We start from the raw sequence: 21,533 nt of genomic DNA, 5'->3' as shown, positions 1-21,533 counted from the left end.
GCTGCTCGTGGAATTAATGTGAATATTATTTTTAATGGTTATTTTAAAATGCAATTTCATTGATTTCAGATGTAAAACCATTACTCCTTTCAAGAGAGCAATATGTTGGGGGGAAAATGATGCTTTCACTGTTACTAGTTCAAGATTTGTCTGCTAGTTTCAAGGATTTTCTTTTTTAAAATGTCAAAACTAGAACGGGAAACAAAAATAACATTAACAGACCCACGTAGGAAATTATATTATTTGAGGATGTCAAATTGGAAGATGGAACATGTTTTTTTTGCAGACTTCCCTGCTTCCTGAAGATAGCAATGAATAACAGAGAAAATCTTTAATGCCATCTTTGAGCTTTTGCTTGATAAAAGGAACTACTGTATAGCTTCGAAGGTTTTTAAAAAAACACTCTTTGCAGAAATATTTTATCCTTTCCAGAGCATCTTCTCATCTCTGTGCATAAGTGCGGTCCCAGTGGCATGCTTAATCCATCTTCACAGCCCTACATATCTTCAAGTGTGTGCATAAATTCTATCAGGAAGGAACTACGACCTCGTCGTGAATAACTGCAGACAACAACTGTGTGTGGGACTCTATTGCTTGATGTAAACATGGCCCTGGGTGATCACTCTGCAGTTTGTCTTTTAGGGTTATAAGGGTGGGAGTGAGCTCCTCAGCTTGGTAGCCGACACCATGCACTCAATAGCAAGCATTTGCTGTAGAGTCAGTACCTGAGACACATTGCTTGGCTATTACTGTCAATTATCATCTACTCTTATTCACTCCAAGTGTTCACAGATGGCAGAAAGTAATTCAGAGCCCTTTGTGCCTCAGTTCTCTTGTTTGCCAAACCGGGATATTCTTGTATCTCTCACATAAAGTTATTATGTGATTAAATGAAATAAAACACCCAGAGCATCTTAAACAGTACCTGACATGTAGTAAAATATGTGCTTGAGGCCGGGCGTGGTGGCTCAAGCCTGTAATCCCAGCACTTTGGGAGGCCGAGGCGGGTGGATTACGAGGTCAGGAGATCGAGACCATCCTGGCTAACACGGTGAAACCCTGTCTCTATTAAAAATACAAAAAATTAGCCGGGTGTGTTGGCGGGCGCCTGTAGTCCCAGCTACTCGGGAGGCTGAGGCAGGAGAATGGCGTGAACCCGGGAGGCGGAGCTTGCAGTGAGCTGAGATCGCGCCACTGCACTCCAGCCTGGGGGACAGAGCAAGACTCCGTCTCAAAAAAAAAAAAAAAAAAAAAAGTGTGCTTGATAAATGTTAGTTTAAAACATTTTTTTTTCTGCTCTTAAGAGTAGGCTTGAGTTCATAAATCCCAGGAACCAAACGATTTCTTTCTGTTTTACATCTGCTTTTACTTGTGTGCTTTTTTCCTCAAGTGTAAGGCATCATTTTGTACTCTTGCAGTATGTTCCTGAGAGCACAGATGTGAGTGAAAGTGAAGAGTGATTTAGTATGAAGTGTCACGCTGGGTCCGCACATCAACTGCTTCCTCTCTGCCACTGGCTGAGGCAGCCACAGCTGGTAGCCCATAGGATTCCTGGTGGCCACCTTCTACCCTCCTACTCAAATCTCTTCTTATCTGATATCTGCCATCCTTGTTGCTTCAGTTTCGTAGCTGGTCTGGCCCTCTTGGCCTCGCCTATTTGGATTGTAACCCAAGTGTATAGTCTGTTGGGAGTTTGATGGGCATCTCCTAAGTGTCTCCCCCGAGAATGTCTCCTCTGCTGTCTACTTTTTGAAAGGTAAATCAAACAGGAGGGGAAAGGTACTGCATTGACAGAAATCCCCACAATAGCCCTATACCGTGGATATTGAGTCTTCTTTTGGACAGTTGATACAAAACACCATAGAGAGAATGAATAACTTCTCAAGGCCATGGGACCAATGAATGCTTTCCTGTGCTTTGAGGAGCATGCTGATGATGACTGTGACTTTGGTAACTGTTTATGTAGCTCAGAGCAGGGGCTTAAGAAGACATGGGTGTGCAGAGCTCACTTGCAGCATGCTGATGTCACTGGAGGTAGAGCTGTGCTAGGTGGGCAGCAGTCACGGAGGGACCTTTCTGAAGAGACTCACCAGTGACATAGTTGGCTTCTGTCCTTCTCTTGCTTTGTTACAGGACCCCAGTATTTAGCTACTGATATTGCCATAGGGCAGAGAGCTTTATTCAGCTGCAGCTGCATCCATGGCATCTGCTGATCCACTCACAGCCTTTGTTTTTCGGAGTCAGAAAGTGCCTTCCTTACTCCAAAATGCAACTTTCTGACCAGTGTTTCTGCGCCATCCTGAGGTTTGTATTTCTGGCTCTGCTATTCTTTCTCTGTGTGACCTCCAGATGGATCTATGTGATTCACAGAGGACTGGCTCATTGTCAGTGACATGACAGGTGATTGAAATGTATTTGATAGATGATAGAAATTTTCTTTAGCATTTAGGGCCAAAGTACATCTGTATTAGTCCGTTTTCATGGTGCTGATAAAGACATACCCGAGACTGGGAAGAAAAAGAGGTTTAATTGGACTTACAGTTCCACATGGCTGGGGAGGCCTCAGAATCATAGCAGTGGCAAGAGAAAATGAGAGAGAAGCAAAAGCGGAAACCCCTGATAAACCCATCAGATCTCGTGAGACTTAATCACTATTGTGAGAATAGCACAGGAAAGACAGGCCCCCATGATGCAGTTACCTTCCCTCCCACAACATGTGGGAATTCTGGGAGCTACAATTCAAGTTGAGATTTGAATGGGGACATAGCCAAAACATATCATTCTGCCCCTGGTCCCTCCAAATCTCATGTCGTCATATTTCAAAACCATTCATACCTTCCCAACAGCCCCCCAAAGTCTTAACTCATTTTGGCGTTAATGCAAAAGTCCACAGTCCAAAGTCTCATGTGAGACAAGGCAAGTCCCTTCTGCCTATGAGCCTGTAAAATCAGAAGCAAGCTAGCTACTTCCTAGATACAATGAGGGTACAGGTGTTAGGTAAATACAGCCTTCCAAATGGGAGAAATTGGCCAAAACAAAGGGGTTACAGGGCCCATGCAAGTCCGAAATCCAGTGGGGCAGTCAAATTTTAAAGCTCCACATGATCTCCAGCTTTCACGGGCTGGGGTTTTGTGTCTGTGGCTTTTCCAGGTGCATGGTGGATCTACCATTCTGGGGACTGGAGGGCAGTGGCCCTCTTCTCACAGCTCCAGTGGGCAGTGCCCCAGTAGGGACTCTGTGTGGGCGCTCTGACCCCACATTTCTCTTCTGCACTGGCCTAACAGAGGTTCTCCATGAGGGCCCTGGCCCTGGAGCAGACTTTTGCCTGGGCATCCAGGTACTTCCATGTATCTTCTGAAATCTAGGCGGAGGTTCCCAAACCTCAGTTCTTGACTTCTGTGCACCCATAAGCTCAACACCATGTGGGAGCTGCCAAGGTTCGGGGCTTACACCCTCTGAAGCCACAGCCTGAGCTATATGTTAGCCCCTTTCAGCATGGCTGGAACAGCTGGGACACAGGGCACCAAGTGCCTAGGCTGTACATAGTGCGGGGACCCTGGGCCTGGCCCATGAAACCACTTTTTCCTCCTGGGCCTCTGGGCCTGTGGTGGTAGGGGCTGCCATGAAGGTCTCTGACATGGTCTGGAGACATTTCCCCTGATCTTTGGGATTAACAATAAGCTCCTTGCTACTTATGCAGATTTCTGTAGCTGGCTTGAATTTCTCCCCAGAAAATGGGTTTTTCTTTTCTGTCACATAGTCAGGCTGCAAATTTTCCAAACTTTTATGCTCTGCTTCCCTTATAAAACTAAATGCCTTTACCAGTACCCAAGTCATTTCTTGAATGCTTTGCTACTTAGAAATTTATTCTGCCAGCTACCCTAAATTATCTTTCTCAAGTTCAAAGTTTTACAAATCTCTAGGGCAGGGGCAAAATGCTGCCAGTCTCTTTGCTAAAACATAACAAGAGTCACCTTTACTGCAGTTCCCAACAAGTTCCTCTTCTCCATCTGAGACCAACTCAGCCTGGGCTTTATTGTCCATATTGCTATCAGCATTTTGGGCAAAGCCATTCAACAAGTCTCTAGGAAGTTCCATACTTTCCTAGAGACTTGTTGATCTCCTTCTGATCTCTAAACTTTTCCAACCTCTGCCTGTTAACCAGCTACAAAGTTGCTTCTACATTTTTGGGTGTATTTTCAGCAATGCCCCACTCTCCTGGTACCAATTTACTGTATTAGTCTGTTTTCATGCTACTGATAAAGACATACCAAAGACTTAGAAGAAAAAGAGGTTTAATTAGATTTACAGTTCCACATACCTGGGGAGGCCTCAGAATCATGGTGTTGGCAAGAGAAAATGAGAGAGAAGCAAAAGTTGAAACCCCTGATAAACCCATCAGATCTCGTGAGACTTATTCACTGTCATGAGAATAGCATGGAAAAGACCGGTCCCCATGATGCAGTTACCTCCCCCTAGATCCCTCCCACAACATGTGAGAATTCTGGGAGCTACAATTCAAGTCGAGATTTGAATGGGGACACAGCCAAACCATATTAACATCTAAACACTAACAATATATAAATGAATGTGCTTTATAGAGTTAAAATAGGGGTTTGGCAACATGCAATTGTATTCTCCATGTACATTGTGGAACAATTATCGTGAAGGTGAGATTTTATATATATGATATTAGATTGCTTTACTTAAAAAAGGTGCAACCACAGAGTACATCTTGATAGTTACCTATTTATCCCTAGGACTTCAATTATATTAATTTAAAAATTAATTATAAGCTTGCTGGATGAAACTTAGCAGGCTATTATGTAGCCAAGTGCCTACTCAGCATTAAATTCATTTTAATAACTGAGTATTAGTTATAAAGAAATGAGAACCATTAAATATCTATTGATTTTTGGGGGGTTTTGATTTCTGCATTGCTTCTGTGTATTTCATTTCATTTTAAATTTTAAAATCTAGACTATTCTTATTCTAAGACAAAGCCGAGGCTCTGGCAAATTGTAGCATACTTTATTTTAAATTTTGACTTGAATTGTGGAAGATGGGCCTACCAAGAAACAACCCATTTACAATTTTATTCATTTTTTGGCTAGAGAAAAGCCTAGGAATGCCTCTTAGCTAGTGTCATAGTCAAAGGACGTGCAGATTCTGGCTTCATATTTTTTTTATATAGCTTGCTAGCAGGCCAAATGAGAATAAGATTAAAATTAAACTTCCTCAGAGTAGCCACCAGCCTTGGTAGCTGACTTCAAACTCTTTTTAGGAGTGGAAAAATATTTCTGACACTGAAAATGAATTACATCCATGTTTCAAGTCTCCAAATAGAATGTCTTCAAGAACTATAGGCCATACTTAGTTCTAAACAAACACTTAAAGTGAACTTCCCTTATGATAAAGTATCAGAACTGAAATTTGCAAAGATCATTCAGCTGTGTGCCCCAATATTTCAAAAATGTCTGGCATAGTTGGAGGTGGAACCAAAAAGTGGGCTTAACCATTGGAATTCTAATAGTCAACTCTGCAATGGCTGCCCATTTCACTCAGAGTAAAATCTCATACCCTGCAATGGCTCTCGAGGCCCACATGATACAACTCCCTTATTTTTTGGAACTTATCTCTTATCACTCTCCCCTACTTTCTTGACTTGAGCATCTTTGCTATTTTGACAGGCCTGGCATTCTCCTGCCTTAGGACTTTGCACTGGCAGTTCCCTCTGCCTGGAAGGCTCCTCTCTTAGGTATTTTACATGGTTAATTCCCTTAAGTCCTCTTTGTGCTCCAGTATTGCACTCTCATAAAGCGTACCTTGACTATCCTATCTAAAGTTGCAACTTGGCCATCTTTCCTCTTCTCTCTCCAGACCATGGCATACCTAGTCCTCCTGACTCTGCTGTAGTATTTCATTTTGGCACATTTTATAACTATATTATTTTTTCCCATTTGTTGTGTCTCTTGCTTTTGGATATCTTCCCCCAAACTACTTGAGGGCAAGAATTTTTGTTTTGCTCACTAATGTATCTCAGGTACCTAGAACAGTGCCTAGCTATACTTTTGAGTGGATGACTACAGAATATACCTTACATCGTATTCAGAATGCCTCTCATTTCAAATTCCTCCCACTTTAGCTTTTGTTTAATACATGATCCTACTTTGCCTCTGGACTGTAACCCTCCTTCATTCCTAGCCTGATCCCACCATCCCATTTTTGTATGTGCTCTAGTGCCACCCTTGGGCCTGTCAGGACAGAGCCCAGGCTAGAAAACTTATGGCTGTGAGTTCATGGCAGGTGGCCATGGTATTCTTCCTGGTTATCTCAGGTTATCTCTGAGATTAGAGACACGGTTGATAAACGACAGCCTGCCAGGCATCTATTACTACATCCCAGCTCTGCATGGGAGTGGGTGTGCCTCCCGCAGATGGCTGTATGCAGATGCACCTGTTTCACTCTGAGCTCTGGCATGTCTCAGAATTTCTGACGATAGGGGCTAAATAGATGGATCGATTTGGGGCCTGATTTAAGTGGTGAAATTCCTCGCCTCAAAGGAAGCTTGGCCTGCAAAATGGCATCATCAGAATTTCAGATGAGAGCTGATCTGCTTTCCAATTAGCTTCCATTTCAAATTTCTAAATTCCTTGCATGGAGGAAGCCATCCTAGATTAGGCCAGTTGGGATAATGATATCTTCCACCCCAGGTTTCTGTGACTAATATTGGTCTTTACTTGTGAAGGCCACAAAAAATTTAACAAAATAGCAACATTAAAAAATTGATATTGAAAGTAAAAGTTCATTATTTTTCATGGAGAGTTATGTTTTCTGCCATTGCATGAATAATGTTACATTAAAATTTCATTCCTGTTGAATTGGATTCCTTCCAGTGCTCAAGGTATACGACTCTAAGAGCCATATAATATGTGGTGTTAGCACTCTTCTTAGAGTGTAAGCTTTAAATCTGCATAGAAGAATCCTAAAGAATGAGCTGAAGATGCTCTGTATCCCCTGCTTTTAGAACGTTCAGCAAGTACCATGTGAGAATTATATGAATACGTTTTCATGAAATTGATGAGGATGGATATTTAATATTTATTAGGTACTAAGAGTAGCACAGTTGCATTACATTTTTCATTGTAAAATAGATTTCCATCTATATAGTCATTGAACTTGTTAGTGTTGCAAATGTAGAAAATACTTGTTTGTATCTTGTATGTGTGTGTATATATGAAATAGATTATTTGTGCCAAATATTGGATGCTTATTTCAAAGGAACTGGGCCCTTAAAATTAAGAATTTGCATATTGTGAAATAAAATGAAACATTTAGTCAAAATTAAAATTGTGATGAGTTTGAATATCCAAACCATCTTAATATAGATCTGTTTTAAAATAAGCACTCCAAGATTAACACCTGCATGTTGCTGACTACCTTGATACATTGCAGTGGCTATAAAAAATGATTCTATCCCCTAAATCCTCCTTTTAATGTCTTTTAAAAAATGAATTGATCTGACACCAATGAAACTTTTTGTAATGAATCACACCAGATAACTGCATTTTAATGCCTTGATGCCCTGTGAAATGATTAGAGGGGGTAAAGGGGAAATGTATTTTTCTTATTCAGGTACTCCTCACATCCAGTTGAAATTTCTGATCAAAGGTTTTAATGCTTTCTAGCTACTATCCCTTTTGCATTCCAGGTCCTTTTTATGTAACTGCACTGATTTCATCAAATGCCTTTATTCCCTGCCCCAATCATCTATAACCACCGACACTGCTGTCCTGTCTCTCAGTGATTTTGCATGTCATCTCTTCCATCCCACCGTGCCATGGCTTCCTGCTCACTGCCCTGTGATCATTTGTGCTTCAGCATCCCTGATGCAACCCCAAGAAGTTGAATTGGAGTAGCTGCTCTCATTCATCTGCAGCTGCTCCTGGCAGAGCTGCCCGAGAAGGCAGACCACTCTGATTTATGTTCGTTTCTTTCCATCATCTTGACCATTCCAAGAGCTCTCAAGGATTTTTCGCCTCTCAAAATTTTAGGAACCTATCTCACAGGTTACATAGGGCAATCCTGATGAGATTCACTGGGGATTTGTGACTGACTTGCCCATTATGGAAATGACTCAGGTCCACAGAATGGAAAGTCTGGAAGCAGTTTCTGAAAATTATCAGTCCTGCTCTTTGTTACTGTAGCTCTGACTTTTTCAGTGTGTGATAAACTCCAAGATGAACTGAGGGAGGCAAATTTATTCTAGGTTATTGAGAAGGTTCAACAGACTCATCAATGATAAAGGTCTCTTCCCATTCTTTCAGTTCTTCAACTCATTCACTGATTCACTCACTCCCTCACTCATTTACTCACTCCCTCACTCATTTACTCATTCATGTTACTGTCTGCCTGTTACTTATGGCACCAGCGATATTTCTCCATATAGAAGCATGTTGGGTTGGACCTCTCATTTTCCGTTTTAAAATATAAACCCGGCCGTAGTCTGTTTGGGCTGCTATAGCATAATACAATAGACAGGGTGGCTTATAAGCAACAGGAATTTATTTCTGACAGTTCTGGAAGCTGGAAAGTTCAGGAAGAAGATACCAGGTAGATGCAATGTCTGGTGAGGATCCTCTTTCTGGTTTATCGGCCGCCGCCTTCTCTCTGTGTCCTTACATGGCAAGAGGGGGCAAAGAAGCCCCATGGGGTCTCTTTTATCAGGTCACTAATCCCATTCATGAAGGCTTCACTTCTGTGCTACAATCATACCTCAAAGGCCTCACCTCCAAATCCATGACATTGGAGATTAGCTTTCAACATATGGATTCTGGGGGGACATAAACATTCAGTCTATAGCAAACACCATACTGTTAAACTATCCTAAACTAGTGTTAATCTTTTTAAAATTAATTTGCTTCCACTGTCTTCTTTCAACATTTCCAGTTTAGAGCCTCACACCCCCTTTTTACTTGGACTCCTTTCTGTAAGCTGACTGTTCACGTGGGAAGGATGCTAGAAGCCAAATACCATATGCCAAATGCCTTGGATGAAACTTAGAGGGAAACACTGGCAGTGGATTCAATCTTGCACACTTTCCTAGTGAAAGGGAGTTCAAAGTGGGTTCAAATTTAAAGTATTAGGAAAATACAGAAAAGTAAGGAAATACCATTCCGAATTCCATGCCTTTTGGTATTATAAAAGAAATGAAATGTCAGAGTCCCTGTACATCCCTCTACCCTCACAAAGATTACTATCTATTTGGTATTCATATTTATATCTTTATCTTAAAATATCACATGTGATTATAAAGCCAAAAAAGGAAGCAAGCTAACTATTCATCAAAAGGAAACAAGTTGAATATGTTTTCATACATTCATACTATAAACTGTTATGTGACTATTAAAAGAGCATATATGTATTAAGCTTAAAATCAAATGTCAGATTAATACGTGTCATAAAATTTAATTTTGATTAAAATATGTATATATTGGCAAATCATAGAAAAGCAGGGGTTGCAATCCTAGTTGCTGACAAAACAGACTTTAAACCAACAAAGATCAAAACAGACAAAGAAGAGCATAACATAATGGTAAAAGGTTCAATGAAATAAGAAGAGCTAACTGTCCCACATAGATATGCACCCAGTATAGGAGCACCCAGATTCATAAAGCAAATTCTTAAAGCAAATTCATAAAGTCTACAAAGAGACTTAGACTCCCATAAAATAATAGTGGGAGATTTTAACGCCCCACTGGCAATATTGGACAGATCATTGAGACAGAAAATTAAAAATATATTCAGGACCTGAACTCAGGTCTGGGTCAAGTGGATAGATATCTACAGAACTCTCCACCCAAAAACAACAGAACATACATTCTTCTCATTACCACATGACATTTACTCTAAAATTGATCACATAATCGGAAATAAAACACTCCTCAGCAAATGCAGAGGAACTGAAATTATAACAGTCTCTCAGACCACAGTGCAATCAAATTAGAACTCAGGATTAAGAAATTCACTCATAAACCACACAACTACATAGAAATGGAATAATCTGCTCCTAAATGACTCTGGGGTGAATAATGAAATTAAAGTAGAAATCAAGAAGTTATTTGAAACCAATGAGAACAGAGACAATATACCAGAATCTCTGGGATGCAGCTAAAGCAGTGTTAAGAGAGAAATTTATAGCACTGAATGCCCACATCAAAAAGCTAGAAAGATCTTAACAAGCTAACATCTCAATTAAAAGAACTAGAGAACCAAGAACAAACTCGAAATCTAGCAAAAGACAAGATATAACCAAAATCAGAGCTGAACTGAAGGAGATAGAGACAAGAAAAACCCTTCAAAAATAAACAAATCCAGGAGCTTTTTTTTTGAAAAAGTTAAAAAATACATAGACCACTAGCTAGACTAATAAAGAAGAAAAGAAGAATCCAATGAACACAATCAGAAATAAGGGGGGTATTACCACTGACCCCAAGAAATACAAACAACCATCAGGGAGTACTATAAACACCTCTACACACATAAACTAGAAAATCTAGAAGAAATGGATAAATTCCTGGACACATACACCCTTCCAAGACTGAACCAGGAAGAAATTGAGTCCCTAAATAGACCAGTAGCAAATTCTGAAATTGAGACAGTAGTAAATAGCCTACCAACCAAAAAAAGCCCAGGATCATCCAGATTCACAGCTGAATTCTACCAGACGTACAATGAAGACCTGGGACCATTTCTACTGAAACTATTCCAAACAATTGAAAAGAAGGGACTCCTCTCTAACTCATTCTGTGAGGCTAGCATTATCCTAATACCAAAACTTGGCAGAGATACAACAACAAAAAAGAAAACTTCAGGCCAATATGCTTGATGAGCATTGATACAAAAATCTTCAACAAAATACTACAAATTGAATTCAGCAGCACATCAAAAAGCTTATCCACCACGATCAAGTTGGCTTCATCCCTGGGATGCAAGATTGGTTCAACATATGCAAATCAATAAATGTGATTCATCATATAAACAGAACTAAAGACAAAAACCACATGATTATCTCAATAGATTTGATAAAATTCAACATTCCTTCATGTTAAAAACTCTCAGTAAACTAGGTATTGAAAGAACATACCTCAAAATAGTAAGAGCCATATATGACAGACTCACAGCCAGTAATATACTGAATGGGCAAAAGCTGGAAGCATTCCCCTTGAAAACTGGCAAAAGACAGGGATGCCCTCTCTCACCAGTCCTATTCAACATAATATTGGAAGTTCTGGCCAGGGTGATCAGGCAAGAGAAAGAAATAAAGGGCATTCAAATAGGAAGAGAGGAGTCAAATTATCTTTTTTTTTTGCAGATAACATGATCTTTTATCTAGAAAACCCCATCATCTCAGCCCAAAAGCTTCTTAAGCTAATAAGCAACTTCAGCAAAGTCTCAGGATACAAAATCAATGTGCAAAAATCTCTATATTCCTAACACCAACAACAGGCAAGCAGGGAGCCAAATCTTGAATGTCCTTCCATTCACAATTGCTATGAAGAGAATAAAATACCTAAGAATACAGCTAACAAGGGAAGTGAAGAAACTCTTCAAGGAGAGCTACAAACCACTGCTCAAAGAAATCAGAGAGGGCACAAACAAATGGAAAAATATTCCATGCTTATGTATAGGAAGAATCAGCATTGTGAAAATGGCCATACTGCCCAAAGTAGTTTATAGATTCAATGCTATTCTCATTAAACTACCATTGACATTCTTCACAGAATTAGACAAAATGATTTAAAAATTTATGTAGAACCAAAAGAGAGGCTGAATAGCCAAGAGAATTCTAAACAAAAAGAACAAAGCTGGAGGCATCATGCTACCCAACTTCAAACTATACTGCAAGGCTACAGGAACCAAAACAGCATGGTACTGGTACAAGAACAGACACACAGACCAATGGAACAGAATAGATAACTCAGCAATAAGATCACACATCTACAACCATCTGATCTTCAGCAAACCTGACAAAAACAAGCAATGGGGAAAGGACTTTCTATTTAATAAATGGTGCTGGGACAACTGGCGAGCCATATGCAGAAAATTGAAACTGGACCCCCCCTTCCTTACAACATGTACAAAAATTAATGTAAGGTGGATTAAAGACTTAAATATAAAACCCAGAACTATAAAAATCCTAGAAGAAAATCTAGGAAACACCATTCAGGACATAGGCACGGGCAAAGATTTCATGATGAAAAGGCCAAAAGCAATTGCAAGAAAAGCAAAAATTGACAAATGCGATCTAATTAAACTAAACAGCTTCTGCACAGCCAAATAAACTTTAATGAGAGTGAACAGACAACCTAAAGAATGGAGAAGATTTTTGCAATCTATCCATCTAAGAGAGGTCTGATATCCAGAGTCTAAAAGGAGCTTAAACAAATTTACAAGAAAAAACCTAAACAACCCTGTTAAAAAGTGGACAAAGGACATAAATGGACACTTCTCAAAAGAAGACATACATGTGGCCAACAAATATGAAAAAAAGCTCCACATCACTGATCATTAGGGAAATGCAAATCAAAACCGCAATGAGATACCATATCATGCCAGTCAGAACAGCTATTATTAAAAAGTCACAAAACAACAGATGCTGGTAAGGTTGCAGAGAAAAAGGAATGCTTTTCCTTTTTCTTGTTGTTCCTTTTCCTTTTTCTTGTTGGTGGGAGTGTAAATTAGTTCAACCATTGTGGAAGACAGTGTGCAGTTCCTCAAAGATGCAGAGGCAGAAATACCATTTGACCCAGCAATGCCATTACTAGATATATACCCAAAGGAATAGAAATCATTCTGTTATAAAGATACATGCATGTGCATGTTCATTACAGCACTATTCACAATAGAAAAGACATGGAATCAACCTAAATGCCCATCAATAATAGACGGGATAAAGAAAATATGGTACATATACACCATGGAATACTATGCAGCCATAAAAAGGAATGAGACCATGTCTTTTGCAGGGGCGTGGATAGAATTGAAAGCCATTATCTTCAGCAAACTAATGCAACAGAAAATCAGACACCACATTTTCTCACTTATAAGTGGGAGCTGAATGATGAGAATGCATGGACACATGGTTGTGGGGAAAAACACACACACTGGGGCCTGTAAGTTGGGGCCATGGGGGAAGGGATAGCATCAAGAAGAATAGCTTATGGATGCTGGGCTTAATACCTAGGTGATGGGATGATCTATGTAGCAAACCACCATGGCATGCATTTACCTATGTAACAAACCTGCACATCCTGCACATGTACACCAGAACTTAAAGTAAAAGTTGAAGAAAAAAATGCATATATTGGTAAATTATAAAAAAGGAATAGATGATATAAACAAAATCATTTCTATAGTTTCATTTGTTGCTTTATATTTTTGAACATTTCAAAAATATATATTACCATTATAATTCTAAAATCATAAAATATTAAAGCACCTCCCACTCCCTCCACATATTTTTAAAAATTTCCCTCCAACACTCAGTCATGATCAATATATTGGTCTTCAACTGACATTTTTTATTAAATGGAGATATTTTTCCATTAAAAATTATTCTTTTCATGACTACAAAGGATATATTATATGTATATGTCACACCTTCTTGGGTCTTTCAGTCCTGATGGATTTTTAGGCTGTGTCTAAATTTTTGGTATTACCAGCAATGCTGTAGGGAGCATTGTTGGCTCTAGATATACAGGTACATAAGCAATTCTTTCTGTAGGATGAATTATTAGATGGGGGTTGCCAGAAATGTAAATTTAGTATTTTAATACCCTGCCTAATTTCCGAGGGTTCAACTGATTCTTCAGAGATTTACTAATACCAAGTATTTTAGAATAAAATATTTTCTTTCTTTCTCATGACACAGGCCAACTATTGTTAGAATTTGAGAATCAGTTACTGTGTTTTTGATTTAGTGTGGTTGTGTTTGGGAAGAATCACTGTATAAAGATAACGTGCAATTTTTATTTGATGGTTTACCCCAAACACAGTGTTAGACAGTGTGAAATAGTAGCAGTCCTCTTCTTTGATATTATTTAAATAATATACTTTGATATCCTCAATTAAAAGGGTACGAGGTGAAAGAGAATTTTTGTTTTTTGTTTACCCTTATTTATCTTGGGAATAGTTGTTAATACTTCAGATAACAAGGCAGATTTTTCCCATGTATAAATATCTTCTTGGAAATATGGAATATTGGGGAAAATTAGCAGGCACCTTTTTTTTGGGAAGACAAATACTGTTTTTAACATTACTGCTTCACTGAGCCCATTAACTGCATGAGTTTATGCACACTCCAAAGTTATGTAACAGATAATTTCTGATTTTTAATTTGGCTTGGGATATAATACTACCATAGACTTTTCAATTGTAAAGAAGTTTTGAATACAGATTTGACGAGTAAGAGATACAGAGTGTAGACATCAATATAGTAATATAGATGGAAAGATGGATTGTCTATATAATTCGTTGATCTTACAAGGGAGATAATTGAGAACATGAGCCACTGAGCAACTTACAGAAGTTGTGGGTTAGCAGTAGCAGGGATCATATTAGAACAAGGTGTCTCAACTCCTAGACCAGTGCTCTTGCCACCCACCATGCTGGATTTTGTAGAGAAGGTCTGAGGTCATGGAGTGAATGCTATACAAGGGTACCACAGTGTAACAGATGGTTGGTGCTCCCCAGCTTTTTTCTGGTTTCCTGTGAGAAAAAAAATCTTCATTATTGTTGGCCTCTAGACTTTCTCAAGCTCATTATCTGTTATGAACAAGGAGTCATGAGAATAGGTGGATGTAAAAATAGTGGGTCTGATAGTAGTAAAAGTAGCTGATACCTTTTTGGGAGAATTTCTAGTAAAAAAAAATAACATTTGGCTATAGCAGTGTCAGCAGGCCCTTCTACAGGTTGCCCATGTGGTGGCCCCTGCCACCTGCCCCACCTCTCATTCCACCCACCCATCCAGGCTTTTATTTCCTCAAATATTTCAACCTTAATCCAGCCTAGGGGTATTGTACTTGCTATTACTGCTGTTAGCCATCCTTATACATAGCATGGCTTCTGTCTCCTTGGTGTTCAGATGTTGGCTCCAATGTCACTTCTTCGGAGGTCATGTGTGACCTCTGTATCCAGTAGGGGTGACCATACCTCCTGTCCAGACTTGATGACATTGTCCTCTTTAATTTCCTGTCTAATTATCACTGTCTGAAAATATAATTTTAATTTGTTTGTTCTTTGTCTGCCTTCCCCAGGTAGATTGTAATTCTGTGAGGACAGATCTTCCTGGTTTGGTTTACTGCTATAGAACAGAGTAGATGCTCAGTGAATTATTATTGAGTGAATGAATGACTGAATGGTCCTATGGAATACTGCCTTGGTTGAGATATTTTTTCCCCCTCTGTGTACTTTTTTGCTATTCAGTTTAATTAAATATGCCTGCTAATATTGGGGCATTTTAAGAAAAAGTTTTAAAAGCAGAAAGTATTTTGTACCAGGAATTAAGGAAGTGACAAATGTAAGCCAAAATATTTCCATTTCAAAATATTTTCCTGTTGCCAAAATTTCAAACATTGAATGGTCCTGCACCCAACCTGTGATAACTAGGGAGAGAAGAGACTTGCTGAGAACCTTCCTTGGAAACACACTCCCCTCTCGCCACTGTAGAGGCACAGGCAACTTTACCAACTTTGGCGGGTCCTGAGGTGTGACCCTGGGTCTCCAGGGTATTCAGCAATTTCCTGCTCACATACCCATAGCCTTAATAGAATTAAAGGAGAACAGATGTTATCTTTCTGTGTATTTTTTTCGATCACATGAACTTAGTTGCCTGTTTGTGTCCTTGTCAATGTTGTTATCATTTCTTTCTTTTTTTTTTCCTTTCTTCTGAGATGGAGTCTCACTCTGTTGCCCAGGTTGGAGTACAGTGGCACAATCTCAGCTCACTGGAACCTCTGCTTCCCGGGTTCAAGTGATTCCCCTGTCTCAGCCTTTCGAGTAGGTGGGATTACAGACATGTGCCACAATGCCCAGCTAATTTTTGTATTTTTAGTAGAGGCGAGGTTTCACCATGTTGGTCAGGCTGGTCTCTACTCCTGGGCTCAAGTGATCCGCCTGCTTCGGCCTCCTAAAGTGCTAGGATTGCAGGCATGAGCCACCATGCCCAGCCAGTGTTGTTATCAGTTGTTATAATTTCTATGTTTATTGTCTTTTTTTTTATTCTTGGAGACAGAGTCTCACCTGTTGCCCAGGCTAGAGTGCAGTGGTATGATTTTGGCTCACTCAACCTCCGATTTCTGGGTTCAATTGATTCTCCTGCCTCAGCCTCCCAAGAAACTGGGATTATAGGCATGTGCCACTACGCCCAGCTAATTTTTGTGTATTTTGGTAGAGATGGGGTTTCGCCATGTTGGCTAGGCTGGTCTCGAACTGCTGACCTCAGGTGATACATCTGCCTTGGGCTCCCAGAGTACTGAGATTACAGATGTGAGCTCATAATCCAGCATCATTTCTATGTTTATTATCATGGCTATTATTTATTTAGCTGGTGAGATAAACTTCCAGCCATGGGTCTTCTGGAAACCTGACCACTGTTCATCTGGAGCCAGTCTTGCCTCACCCACCCACTCTGACTCCAAACCATGGCCCACAGCACCTCTGGAGTTGCCTCACTGGTGTGCACCCCAGCACCCTGGTGATAACCCCATGACTACAATGTTCAGCTTGCACTTTCTGGCTTATGTAAACAGATGTTTGCTAGGCTTGTTGAATCTCAGCTTAGTACTTTTAAAAACTGAATTAGTTGCTCCAATTTTCAGAGCACAGAGCTGTGGATTATCTAAATGTCTTTTATAATATGAGAATATCCAAAGCCTTTAAATATATTGTTTTCTATTATTGTATTAAATATTTTCTTATTCCAAAAATCTCTATTTTCTTCTCTTCTAGGACAAAAAAAGACAATAAAAAGGATGCTATTCTTTCATGGAAGTATGGCACCATAGGTAGTTGTCTTTATATTGTGTTTCTGGGAAACTTAAAATTTTACATTCAGGTTGTATGGAACTCACAGAAATGTCTACACATTACAATGATATACTGCTGCTTTCCTCTCACTTACCCTCCTTTTGTCAAGAAAACACAAAACCTTTTATAGATATTAACTTTCAACAACCCCAGAAGACGAGATGAATGGGAACTGGAAAGAAAGTTACAGAAAGGATAGGCAATTTTCTTGCCATCGTAAAGTATACCAGAAGCAGGCAAGTTCTGTTAATTTCACAATTTCTCAAACCAGAGTCAATTTGAATATGCCCCACTAACTTAAACACTTACATCAAAAGGAGCTTTTGTCTGACTGGCCAATTGCCGCCAGACATATTAATAGGAAAATATCTCTAGGGTAAAAATTAAAAGAAAGCTTTTTTGTAGAATTTTTGAAATGTGGTGAGAGAGGAATTGAATTGAAATACCAGCATCAGTTTTAATGCCTGGGTTTTTTAGTTTTAGCCACACACACAAGAAAACATGAAGATGTTATATATGTTAGGCATATAGTAGGTACTTAATATATATTTCGTTGTTTTGAAAATATCCATGAAAGCCTATTTTCGTTGGGGATTATTTAAATGTCTTCAAAAGACAAGTATTATCAGTATATGATGAATTTCAGTGTGTGCCTGTCTCAGCAACATCTTCCTAAACAATTAGAGAAAATTAGGAAAATTCTCTGAATCTTATGTGCTTGTAGATCTTGCGTGTATATGTTCAAATTACATAAATGTAGTCAATTACATATTTTCAGAGAAAACCGAAATGCATTCCAGTTTGAAAGTTGGAAGTCCAGGCACCTTGGCTCATGCCTGTAATCCTAGCACTTTGGGTGGCTGAGGTGGGAGGGTCACTTGAAGCTAGGAGTTTGAGGTTTGAAGATGGGTCTCAAATGCTAAGTTACTTTCTATAGTTTATGTTATTTTATCCTCTTGGTTGACTGATACTTTCTTGGGGGGTGAAGTGTGCAAGAATTTGGGGAGCGGGAAGACTAGGGATAGAGGGCACTGAATCATAGATATGATACGAGTTTGCTGCTTCAGTGGTTGAAGAATTCTATTATCGTACATGGCAGACTCTACATGTTCAAATAATAGTATTTCATTTTTCATTCCTAGTGACTAGATTAACTATTGAAAATATATTTTCTCTCTCCAGAGCCCAAAAAGAGAAGAAATTTTCACCAGCTAAATTTATTAACTTGTAACACTAAAGCAGATGGTATGATAGGAAAATATTGATTTTTCTATACTGACAGAGCAGCTGATAACTTATTTTTGGTTTGACTTAATGTATAAACTGTGAGTTAGGTCAAGGGATTTTTATGCGATTTTGTACTGGCTTATCCTGGACTTTACAAATCCAAATATTGACTTTAAGAAACCTGACTTAACCCATTGGGGTTTTATAAGATGGCCCCAGGTTTTCCTTGAAATTTTGGTTCCCTTGTATATGTACTTTTTATAGAGTTTCTATCATGTAGCCATATAAAGGAAATGATCCAGTGTTGGACTGTGCCACTGTGGTGTCCACACTTATGACCCTTTTTTGTGGTCCCTGTGTTCCTTTGCTTTTTTCTCTGATTTTGCTGGGGATATATTTTTAACTGTTTGTGTTGTTCAGTCTTAAAGATTCCACTTTGTGCTTGTGAGGTCTCCTTTGTTCCTACCTGTACTATGACAGCTGAGCTGAACACCAAGGGAAGCAAATTCATGTCTCCTACCCTTTGGCCTATGGCCGACTGCCTCTGTGCAGGACATTTTTTTTTTTTTTTTTTTTTTTTTTTGAGATGGAATCTTGTTCTCTTGCCCAGGCTGGAGTGCAGTGGTGCAGTCTCAGCTCACTCTGTGCAGGACATTTTAATGTCAGGGAATGGTGAACCACATTAACAGTCCTTCTTTATAAAAGGAGAGAAAACTAGGAAAACTCCTGGAATCAGTTTTGTATGTGGATGTAGCATGTAGGTGTTTAAGGTATGTACATTTAGTCATTTTCAGAGATAGGAAGAATGCATTAACTTTGCAAATGGGTCCCAAAGGATACGTTTGGGTATTTTGATACTGAAATATTATTACAGAGTATGTGCATCCTAGATTTCTAGGCCCTTATTTCACCGGTTACATCTACCTTGGCTAATGGAGTTCTTTACTCTCTGTTTTTATTGTGAAATATTTATACCTGTGAGAAAGTACAGAGAATAATGTAACAGCACCTACATACCCATTCCCTAGTTTAGTAAATAAAACCTAACAATTGCAGTTGAAGGTCTCTGCGGGTCCTCCCAGGTCTCATAACCAGGAAGCAATTGCTAACTTGAATTTGGTGATCATTGTCTACATGTTTTTATACTTATCCTACATATGCATGTATGTCTAACCAAAAACTTTGATTGTTTTTCATTTTCAGAAACTGTATATAAAAGGCGTCATCATGCATGCTGCCTGATATGATAAGGCTTTGTGTCCCCACCCAAATCTCATCTTGAACTGTAATCTCCATAATCCCCATAATCTCATTTGGGGATATGGTGGATGGGGGCTGTTGTACAAAGGAATTGCAGCTGCTCACATAGCCCCACGAATCCCCCAAGAGGTCGAATCTCACCTCGTCTCTGACCACTACTTCTCTCTTGGGGAGTAGCCCTGCCATGGTGGTCTGTTTTCCCCAGACTCCTGGAGTTCTAGTCAGTTCATCTCGTTATAATTTTTTAAAATAAAAGCTTTGTTGCTTAAAAAGTCCTCATTAACTGTATTAGTCTCTAAGGGTGGGCCATCTGTTCCCGAAACTAGTATTTGAAAGTTTACTAAATACCATGGATGTACATTATTTTCAATTTTTAATTTTTGTGGGTACGTAGTAGGTGTATATGGGATGTGCATTACTGAGGGCCCAGAATTGGTTGGTAGAAATTTAACTGAGCCTGGAGCTGTGCGCATGTAACCATATCGTGACCTGAATATCTCTCCAGTTAGCATAAATGAGAAACACTATAGATCATAGAAATGTCTGTCTCTAAATTTTAAAAACAAATCAAGCAGTTTATTATTTATATAAGCAAATGAAGATGATCACTATAACGTTAAGACCAAAATTAAGAATTTGAGATTTAGACCATTCAAATACAACAGAATTCTGAGAAAAAGAGAGACGTGCTGCTTAGAATGTGAACTGAGCAGTGACATGTCTTTGGTGCCTGCCTGTATGTAGTTGATTTGACAGATTTTATCTGATCCCCACCTCTGCCCTCACATTTCCTCCTCCCTGAGACCCATTTTACCAGAGTGGGAGGGGGTCATCAAACCACAGGGGTGTTTAGAAATGAATCAAGGTTTTGCTGTGGGATGAGGATGGTGATAAAGGCAGCTTGCTTTTCGGGCCCTTTATCTCTGTGTTACAGTGTCTGTGTTACAACAGCAGCTTCAAAATATGGACCTGTTTTGTCCAACTGGCGACGCTGCATATCAGCAATGTTCTTGAGGAAGCAGGGACTCCCTCCTTGCGATGTGTCATGTGCCTGTTTATGGCTTTCTGTTCACCCAGTGATTAGTAATTCTTGGTTGTTAATGGGTAACGAGACACAGCTTGGATAGCTTGGAGAGAAAATCATTGGTCATTCCATTAAATTGAATTCTAGATGTGAAATGCCGATGGCAGTGGGTTTATCCAACCAATCACATAAAGAAATGTTGCCTTTCCCAAGTGTTACCAGTCAAAATTATTTCTTGGTGATATAAAACTCTGTGTACTCTTCTATAGTTCTGTGAAAAATGAATATTAAAAAAGACTTAAGGGGAAGCCCTAAAGTGGGAGTTTAAATTTTGTTTTTAAGTCTAAAATGTGAGATTCTTTTGTAGTTTCAATTTCTTTTTTGTTAAAAAAAGCTTTTTTCTGTTGAACTTTTTTCTGTTTTTTTCCCCCCTTTTTTTTAATCAAAGTAATATATGCTCATTGTAGAAGATTTAGAAAATAGTGCAAGGTAGAATTAATATATAGTGTCACGGTTAGGATATGGGCTATGGAGTAAGGTTTGAGTTTGTGGTTCCTGGCTTTGTATAGTTGGACAATTTACTTAGCTCTTTCTCATGCTGCATTTTTCATCTTTTTAATGGGGTTAATAAAATCTACACACAGGGTTGTTGTGAAGGTTAACCAAAATGATTACTGCTCTTGACAATTGGTAGTTGTTGCTGTTATCAACCTATTTATGGGAGGTAATAATGCATAGTAGTGAAGAGCATGCTTCCAGAGCTGACCCCCTGGGCTCAAATCCCATTTCTGCCACTTGCTTCCTGGGTAAACATGGATAAGTTCTTTAACGTCTGTGTTTCTCAGTTTCCTCATCCATACAACAATCATAGAATTGTTCTGAGAATTATACATGTTTATGTTCATGAACAACATAAAATAATACCTACCACATA

At 39.1% G+C, this 21,533-nt stretch overlaps 1 long non-coding RNA gene across 1 annotated transcript in view; it reads left to right on the top strand.

Annotated features, from left to right (window-relative positions):
• LOC131383332 (uncharacterized) overlaps positions 1-21,533 on the top strand; it is a 247,892-nt gene that overhangs the window by 7,136 nt on the left and 219,223 nt on the right. The window lies entirely within an intron of this gene.

Source organism: Hylobates moloch, unplaced genomic scaffold (genome assembly GCF_009828535.3).
Source record: "Hylobates moloch isolate HMO894 unplaced genomic scaffold, HMol_V3 SCAFFOLD_4, whole genome shotgun sequence".
In the NCBI taxonomy this organism is placed as follows: Eukaryota; Metazoa; Chordata; class Mammalia; order Primates; family Hylobatidae; genus Hylobates; species Hylobates moloch.
This window is presented reverse-complemented; position numbering and strand designations above follow the sequence as displayed.